Source organism: Miscanthus floridulus, chromosome 3 (genome assembly GCF_019320115.1).
Source record: "Miscanthus floridulus cultivar M001 chromosome 3, ASM1932011v1, whole genome shotgun sequence".
In the NCBI taxonomy this organism is placed as follows: Eukaryota; Viridiplantae; Streptophyta; class Magnoliopsida; order Poales; family Poaceae; genus Miscanthus; species Miscanthus floridulus.
The window spans coordinates 26,285,711-26,294,522 of NC_089582.1; positions in this window are offsets into that span (position 1 = coordinate 26,285,711).

Genomic DNA, 8,812 nt, shown 5'->3' on the forward strand with positions numbered 1-8,812 from the left:
ATTGGGATCCCACTGCCACAGACTTCGCCCCAGCTTGCACAGCCACCTACCACTTCGACGACTCCAGCAGTACAGCCCATCGGGCTTCAGAGTCAGGGACAGCCTCCAGCCCAGTTTACGTCACCTCCAGTACAGGTGTCCCAGTGGTTAGCTTCACCTGGTGTAGCCCCGTAGTTCACTCCTTATCACACGGGTTTCTCACCAGAGCAGACTTCTTCGCTATTCGTGCCTGAGTCGTCAGTCTCCAGGAGCCTTGGAGCATCATTCAGCAAGTTGACCGGCATGCCTACTCCGCCTCACATGCATTCTGCCAGTCCGTCTACAGCAGCTCCAGCTATTATGACCACTTAGAGGCTCCCCTCGTCTGTCGCCTCGTCGGATCCTACGACAGACATACTTGCAGCATCACAGGCAGCACCAGCCCCAGCTCAGACCCAGACCGCTTCAGCGACACTTCCTGCTTCAGAGGGTCAGTCAGTTCAGAGCTCAGGGTCAGATGATGATGGCGCCCAGTTCCATCTTGCTCCACGTACTTCAGCGCCCGACTCGTCCGCTGCAGCCCCGCCGACCGACCCTTAGGTTTTGGTGCTTGACGCCAAAGGGGGAGAGGGTTTTGAGTATGTAGACTCAGGGGGAGCGAGCTTTAGGGGGAGCCAGTTATCCAATATTAGCTTATTATATACTATACATTTGGAGTTTTATTTGTGTGATACACTATTACTTATGCATTCGTGTGTTTACTTTCATGCATACTACTATATATATGTGATAGTGCTATCTATGTGATTGTGATATTTGACATGTGTGATTTCTATTTTGCATTATCTATATGTCATATCACTTGTGTAATGCTCATTTGTTTTTGCTTCCGCATTTATACTTTGAAGCAAATGAGCTTTGTTTTTTGTACTCATGCTTAATTCATATCCTTTGAGTACATTGTGTTGGCTTGGGTCATATAAGCTTGACTAACTCTTTTGTTCTTATTGACAAAAGCTTATATGAACCAAGCCCGTCAAAAACCTCACTCCATAACATACTCGAGGTGGTATTGTCATCAATCACCAAAAAGGGGGAGATTGAAAGCATCTAGGCCCCTAGTTGGATTTCGGTGATTAATGTCAATACAAGATTACTATGACTAACGTGTGTTTTGCAGAGGCAATTAAGTTAGGTCATGGTAATGGAGATCGATTGGGCAATCGAGGTTGTCATGCCCCTACGATGGAAATCGTTTCGGTTTTCAAAGGATGGACGACAAGGTTAAGGATGACTAGTTCTAAGTGTCAATTGGAGTTGGAAAGACACTTAGAGTAGTTTAGGACTTTGTTTTTCCTTTGGCCGTACTATGAAGGGGGGTATGAACGGGTAGCTTGACCTAGTTGAGTCTAGTGAGTTAGGTGTGGTGCACACTTGTTAAAACTAGCTCTAGGTAGCTCCTATGAATGCCTAAGATCCTTTGGAGCAAACTTCATTCACATATGTTCGAAAGTTGGAAGTGAATGGAGGGTCAAACACTGACCGGACGCTGGTTCCGGTGCGACCGGACGCTGGCCACAGGGTCCGGTCAGTTCGTTTGACTGAGGTGATTAAGTCTGGTGTGACCAGACGCTGGAAGGTCATGTGACCGGACGCTGAGGGCCAGCGTCCGGTCGACTCCAGTAAGGGTCCAGACTTGGGAAAGAGTGACCGGACATGTCCGGTCAGTGCTGACCGGACCCTGAGGGTTCAGCGTCCGGTCGAGTCCAGTAAGGTTCCAGTAAGGGTTTTATGCGACCGGACGCGTCCGGTCAGTGCTGACCGGACCCTGCCAGCGTCCGGTCGACTCTTTAATACTGGTTCGCGGGTTGAACTGACCGGAGCGTCCGATCGTCCCGCAGAAGCTCATAACGGTTCGTTTTTCAGGCTGGCTTATAAATAGAAGGTCCACTCGTGAGTGGAGTATCTTTTGCTCATTCCAACAGCTGAGAAACACGTTTGTGAGTGCCAAGAAGAGCAAGGTCCTAGTGAGGTGTTTGTGATTTGAGAATCCAAGAGAGTAGCCTCACTAGCAAATCAAGAGTAGCAAAAGTGTGCATCCATCTTCTCATTAGGCTTCGCGTGGTCAAGTGAGAGTTCGTGCTTGTTACTCTTGGTGATCGCCATCACCTAGACGGCTTGGTGGTGATTGGGAGTTTGGTGTTCACCCGGCGGAGCTTGTGGGTGACCCAACTCAAGTTGTGAGCGGTTTTGGGTGATTCGCCGCGACGGAGTGTCGAAGAATCAACCCGTAGAGAGCACTTGATCCTTGCGCGGATCAAGGGGGAGCTACACCCTTGCGCGGGTGCTCCAACGAGGACTAGTGGGGAGTGGCGACTCTCCGATACCTCGGCAAAACATCGCCGCGTTCCTTTCTCTCTCTCTATTTACGTTGAGCACTTACTTTGAGTATTTACTTTGAGCTTTTCAATACTTGTCTTACATCCATAGAATTGCTTGCTAGAGTAAGTTTGGAACGTTGGTTGCGAGGTTGTTGTGCATTAGTTTGATATAAACACTTTTTAGGCACAAGGGGTTAATTGGGCTATCCGTAGGATTTGATTATTGCAAGAAAATTTAGAATTAGCCCAATTCACCCCCCCTCTTGGGCATCTTGATCCTTTCAGTGTGCTCATGACATTAAAAATAATGTTTATGTTTTGTAGCCCTCTGGATCGACATCAACAACTACAACGAAGAGTAAAAATGTTCGAGGTCCCAAAAAGCCATTGGAGGGCCGCTTCATCATCTCGGAGTTCAATGTGGATACAGGCGAACCGGGGGGGGCAAATAAAACGAAATTCATGCACCACTGTGGTTACCTTGTACGGGACCGGCTCCCGATCAGTACCCACGAATGGAAGAAGAAGACCAATGATCCTCATATCAGTTTTGTCTCCGATCGTGACAAGACGTTAATTTAGAATGATGTCTTGGAACATTTCACGCTCCAAACAGATGATTATGATGATATAATAGATGGTGATGAATTGAATGAGCGAGTTAGGGATTGGGCAATGAAGAAGATGGCCACCCAGTTTCAGACTTGGAAGAAACACCTATACACGACGTATGTCAAGAAGAACATAGCACCAGATTTTACTGTCCCAGGCCTGATCTCAAAGCAGAGGCCCTATTGGGATGAGTTTGTATAGTACAAGACGTCGGAAGAGGGTGTGAGTCGGGTGATAAAGAACTAACATAATGCCCAACAGAAGACATACCACCATAACTTGGGATCAGGTGGCTACCCGACTACCATTAAGAAGTGGAACAAAATGGAAGCAGACCTTCTTGCCAAGGGTATCACACTAGAATCACTCGAGTGGAGAGAGCGTGTAAAAAATTGGTTTTTCGCTCATGGGGGAACACTGGACCAGGAGATAGGGAAGTGCGTTTATGGCGCAAGACTGCAAGAAGCAGTAGAAAGATTGTTTTATGCTCAGGGAGCTACTGCTAGTGGTGCGTTTAGGCCCAACAGAGAGAAGGATGAACTAACATATGCCATCGGGACTATTGAACACGCTGGCCGAACTAGAAGCAAAGGAAGTGTCTCGTGGGAGCATGGATTCCCTCAGGACAGACCATCCTACAGAAGCCACCAGAGAAAGAAGGAAGAAGAGGCACAGCGGCTCCAGAGGTTGGAGGAAGCGGTGCGTGAAGCACAGGAGCGGGAAAAAAACCTTGAAGCGAAAATGCAGGAGGAAATTAGAAGGCAAGTGCAAATAGCAGTGAGTGCAAGCAAGCAGGCATCAGAGCCAGGAATCAACATTAGCCAATCTGTTCAGTTGAAAAGCAGCTGCGCTTCCACAGAGATACCAAATCAAGGGGACACAGGACTGCGCTTCCCTGTGGATGACGTCATTGAACATTGTACATCGTGTGAGCTACACATTCCGAAGGGGAATTCCACAATCAAGGTGGCTATCAGTCTTGTTAGTCCTATCGACCGAACTAAGACACCAAGGATTCATGGGAATATAATCCAAGAAGGATATGCTACCATCTCGGTAGATAAAGCTGAAAAAGGTTTTAGTGATTTGCCTCTTGACATTCCTAGAGGTGATGGCGAGAAGACTCTAGGAGAAGCAGAGAAGACATTCATTCTACGGCGCAAGCGCTACATCATCATTCCCGGGATGTTGTCTCCACCTCCTCCTAAACTACCTCACCATAGGTGCGGATGAAAACACTACATCATTGATTTATATTGGCTTAAATAATTAACAATCTGCTCATAATAATATGTCATTCCTTTTTTGTAGCAGATCCTCCCCCAACCTAAATCCAATTGTTCAATCGCCAGATCATCATAGTGCTCTGTACGATGACAATGTGTTGGAAAGCAAGGCTGCATCCACACCATCTCCAAGGAGGCCTCCAACGCCGCAGTCGCCACCTCCAAGGAGGTCTCCAACGCCGCTGCCACCACCTTCAAGGAGGTCTCCAACGCCTCCCCCGCCCCCGCCTACCAAGAAGCCAAGTACTAGCAAGAGGCCAGCCCCGCAAACAAAGAACCACTCCCCGTCGGCAAAGAAAGCCACCGTGAAACTAAGGGTTATTCCCAAAATAATATCTAAAGAGAAGGAAGAAGTAACTGATGTATATAAAAAAATATGTCCAGATTCTATGACAAACTTAAAAAGGATCAAGAAGCAAGGAGAAACCCGGAGAAACCGTACTTCTTCGTAGCTCCAGATATTCTAAGAAAAAAGGTGGCTTCTTACCAGCAACAACAGCGGGAATCTCGTAAGCCGTCCAAATCAACGTTAATGGACTATGACCGCACTCTCACCAAGTCAATTGAGGCGGCACAGAAAAAGAAGCAGGCAGGGAAAGGAGTTGCACAACTCGGACAACAATCGCACCAATCAGTCCCCCCGCTAGTTGTTGGTAGTGAATACGGTTCGAATTTAGGATTAATGCATCAGGCAAACATACCTCCGGATGTCGATTTGGATCACCTTGGTGAATTTATTGAAGAGATTGGTCTCGACCTTTACCAGATGTTTGGTGATGGAAACATTGAGAGTGCGGCGGAGGTTGATATTTGGAAGAAAAAATTTGTACTAGGCCAGAGTCTATACAACCCTCAAGCCTTAGTTGATCTGGGGACGTAAATGTACCTGCTAAACAAGTGGTACATGCAGGCGTCTGCCGGTGGAGACTTCTGCGTTGGTGTCAGAATTAGAGACGAACATTGGTTCCGTGGCGATGATGTTATGTATGTTGACTTTGCAGAATTTTATCAACTATGCCACCTGACCTCTCTGGACAAAGTTATCATTAACTACTATTGCCTGTAAGTAATAATTTTTTTGATCTATTATTAAACTCATCATATGTGTGTATATGCATATAAATTATCCTAACAAGTACTATATATATGCAGATTTACAATGATAGAGCTCAGAAAGAAAGGCTGCATTGAAATTGGTTTTGTTGATCCCCATATAGTATTCAAAGACCCAGTTACTCCAAAGCCTAATTGGAAGTCTGAGTCAGAGAGTAACCTCATGAACTTCTTAGTGAACCAATGCCACAAGAAGGATATACTCTTTCTCTACAACTTCAAGTGAGTGTTAATAATGTCGATCATCCTTAATGGCTCATATGTTGATTCTAGTTAATTAATGAGTGTTATGCGTTATATCCTATAAACACATGCAGCAATCACTGGATATTGATGGACATCGATCTGGTGAAAAGTCATTTGATAATCTATGATTCGATGAGAAAACCACAACAAGACTACCAAGATATGATATATATTATTCAGAGGTAATTTCGGTATCTCTAGCAACTATATATACACACAAACATGATGATTAACTATATCTGATGACGTGGCAAATTTTTTATTGGGTAGTGTTTGGAAAACCTTTATTGAGAAGCAACACATGGGAAAATGTAAAGCGCCACTGAATGTAATCCCTTTGAAAGTAAGTCCCCTAAATCGCATTATCTTTATTAATTAAACATATAGCTTTCACCGGATCATCAGATTGGATGACAAATCTTTTTCTCGTAAAGTGGTGTCTGAGGCAGGAACAGGAGAACAACTACTATGGTTACTATGTTTGCAAGTTTATCAAGGTGGTCTCCCAAAGAACTCCTACAGAGAGACTCAAAGTACGTTAAAAATACACTATATATTCATTTAATTATTATTATTGATTGTGTTACTATGTCTTTATATATATATATGTACATATATTAATTTATTTTCCTTTAATTCAAACCTGTAGGCTCGATGGTTGGAGGAAAAGGTCATACAGTAAGACTAAATTAAAGCAATTCAAGAGTCTATAGCCGGATTTTTTAATGACCAGGTCATCGATTCTAAGGGCGAGTTCTACTTCGACCCAACACTGCCATGGAAGCCAAGCTAGAGGATGAGAGGAAACTTGTTATATCACAACAACTGTAATGCAATCTTTTGTAATATATGCACATGAAATAATATAATGTAAAATACACATGCATGCATGCATGTATATATATATATTTCTATGCTTGAATTGTGTGATTTAATACGTTCATTGTGCTTGAACCAAAACATACTATACGCGCGTATAAATGTATAATTAGCAGCGTACAATACGACTTCGAAAATCTATTTTGAAAAGAAAACAAAAAAATGAAAAGAAAAGAAAAAAGTTAAAAAATAACCTTTAGTCCCGATTGGTATTACCAACCGGGACTAAAGGGTGCCGGCCTCGTGACATGTCAGGAGGCACCTTTAGTTTCGGTTGGTGTTACCCACCGGGACTAAAGGTCCCCCTTTAGTCCCGGTTCCTGACCCGGGACTAAAGGACCCCCTTTAGTCCCGGATGCTTGCTCCCGGGTGCGGAACCGGGACTAGAGGGGGTTTCCCATTGGGAGTAAAGCTCTGTTCTCTACCAGTGCCTCTGGTCTATGCACGACGAGGTCCTGTTGCGTCGAGGGACCATGCTCATTTGTTCAAGAGCCGAGAAGCAAGGTGGACGACGTATGTCGTGGACTCTGGTCGGCCACGCTCATCGGCAACCGTGTTTACTGCATCCTCTAGAGCCGGCCACACTTGTCGGCATGTGATGGCAAGACTGCGTGACGTGGAACCTGGTGACATTGAGACGACTACAGATGCCCTAGGCAATCTGCACCAACGATGTCGCCCCATCGAGAAGGCGAGCCCGGACACCATCGATAACGGCTCCGCGCTTACACCAACAACATCACTGCACCGAGCGACGTCGGGACAACCATGGATGTCATCGGCAATGGCTCCTACGGCCTATACGCTAATGATGCCGCCGCATCAAGTAGGCGAGCCCGATGCCATCCATAAGGGCATGTACAACCCACAGACCGAGGTCAACTGTAAATGTCTCGAATTTATCGTATAGACAGGTAAAAAGACAGGATATAGAACCCATGGTCTATTTCGTTGTCTACATGTTGTTTAATGCTTTACATATAGCCAAGATCAATGATAAATTAATTTTTGTATACCACTGTGTTGCATGTAGCTTCTTGATTAAACACTAGCCTTGCAAAGGCACGTCCAGGTGTTCTGCAAGTCACGTGCATTCCAACAATTTCAGATATGGAACAAATAACAGTGATCGGTAAGTCTGAACATATGGATAAAAGTGATCTGCAGGTCTGAACATATATAAAAGTGATATTTTCTGAACTGAAATCTCCAAAAACACATTCCCCACCAATTGAAATCACCAACATGGTGAGATCAACTACAGCAGTGAGTGAAGTCACAAATATTCACAAGTATTCAGTCCAAATTTCCAGACAAGCTGCAGCAGCAGCATCCAGTAAATATTCAGGTATTTTTTTTGCAAAGGATCACAACAGCAGCATCACAGCAGCTAGCATCATAGTTCATAGCAGGATGACCCTAACATGCTTAGTAGTTCATAGTTTTCAGAAAATTAGTGCAACGCCGAAACAGAAACCAAGTGAAATGCACAAGTACAGGTACCACTTGTCATCATTCAGTTCACTAGTAGAAAATAAGCAAAACTGCCATTTCACATTCAGACTCACACTATTAGGTAACATTTCACACTGTCATTTCCAGAATCAAACAGATACACTAGTTTTCAGAGAACATATACACTAGTTTTCAGATAACAATAGTAACTGGTGTCCTTTGACAATGACTGAAATTTCAGAAAAGTAGCAGCTTGCAAAATCAGCCACATAATCTGCTTCTCAGTCCTAACCATTTCGTTCTCGTCATCATTCACTAGAACAGGTTGCTGCTAGTATTGATTGACAACAACTGCTAGTATTGTTTAAGAAAAATAAGATCACTGCTACTACTAGTGTTTAAGCAAAATAAGATCGCTGCTACTTCAGATCACTTCAGATCTGTTTTCAGGAAAAAAATGCAGTAATCTGATAATGAAAACCATGTACTGATAATCAAAATTCAGAAACATCTACTGATAATCAAAGACGCCCCCGCCGTGGCTAGTGAAGCCGGTGATAGGGGAGGATTGGGCCGTGCCGGATGCAGCCATGGATGAGAACGATGCTAATGTTCGCCGTTGCCGCCGCTGATAGGGAAGAGAGGCGCCGCCGGGCCGGATACGCCGCCAAAGGGGAGGAGGCCGGCCGCCGAGCCAGATCTGCCTCCAACGGGGAAGAGGCCCGCCGCCCTGCTGGATCGACCAATGGAGGAAGATGCCCGTCCGCCGTCGACCTTGTCCTTCGGCCCCGCCGCCATTCTCATCGCGGCGCCGCCGCCGTGGATTTGACGCGAAAATCCATTCCCGCGCACCCTCAACTT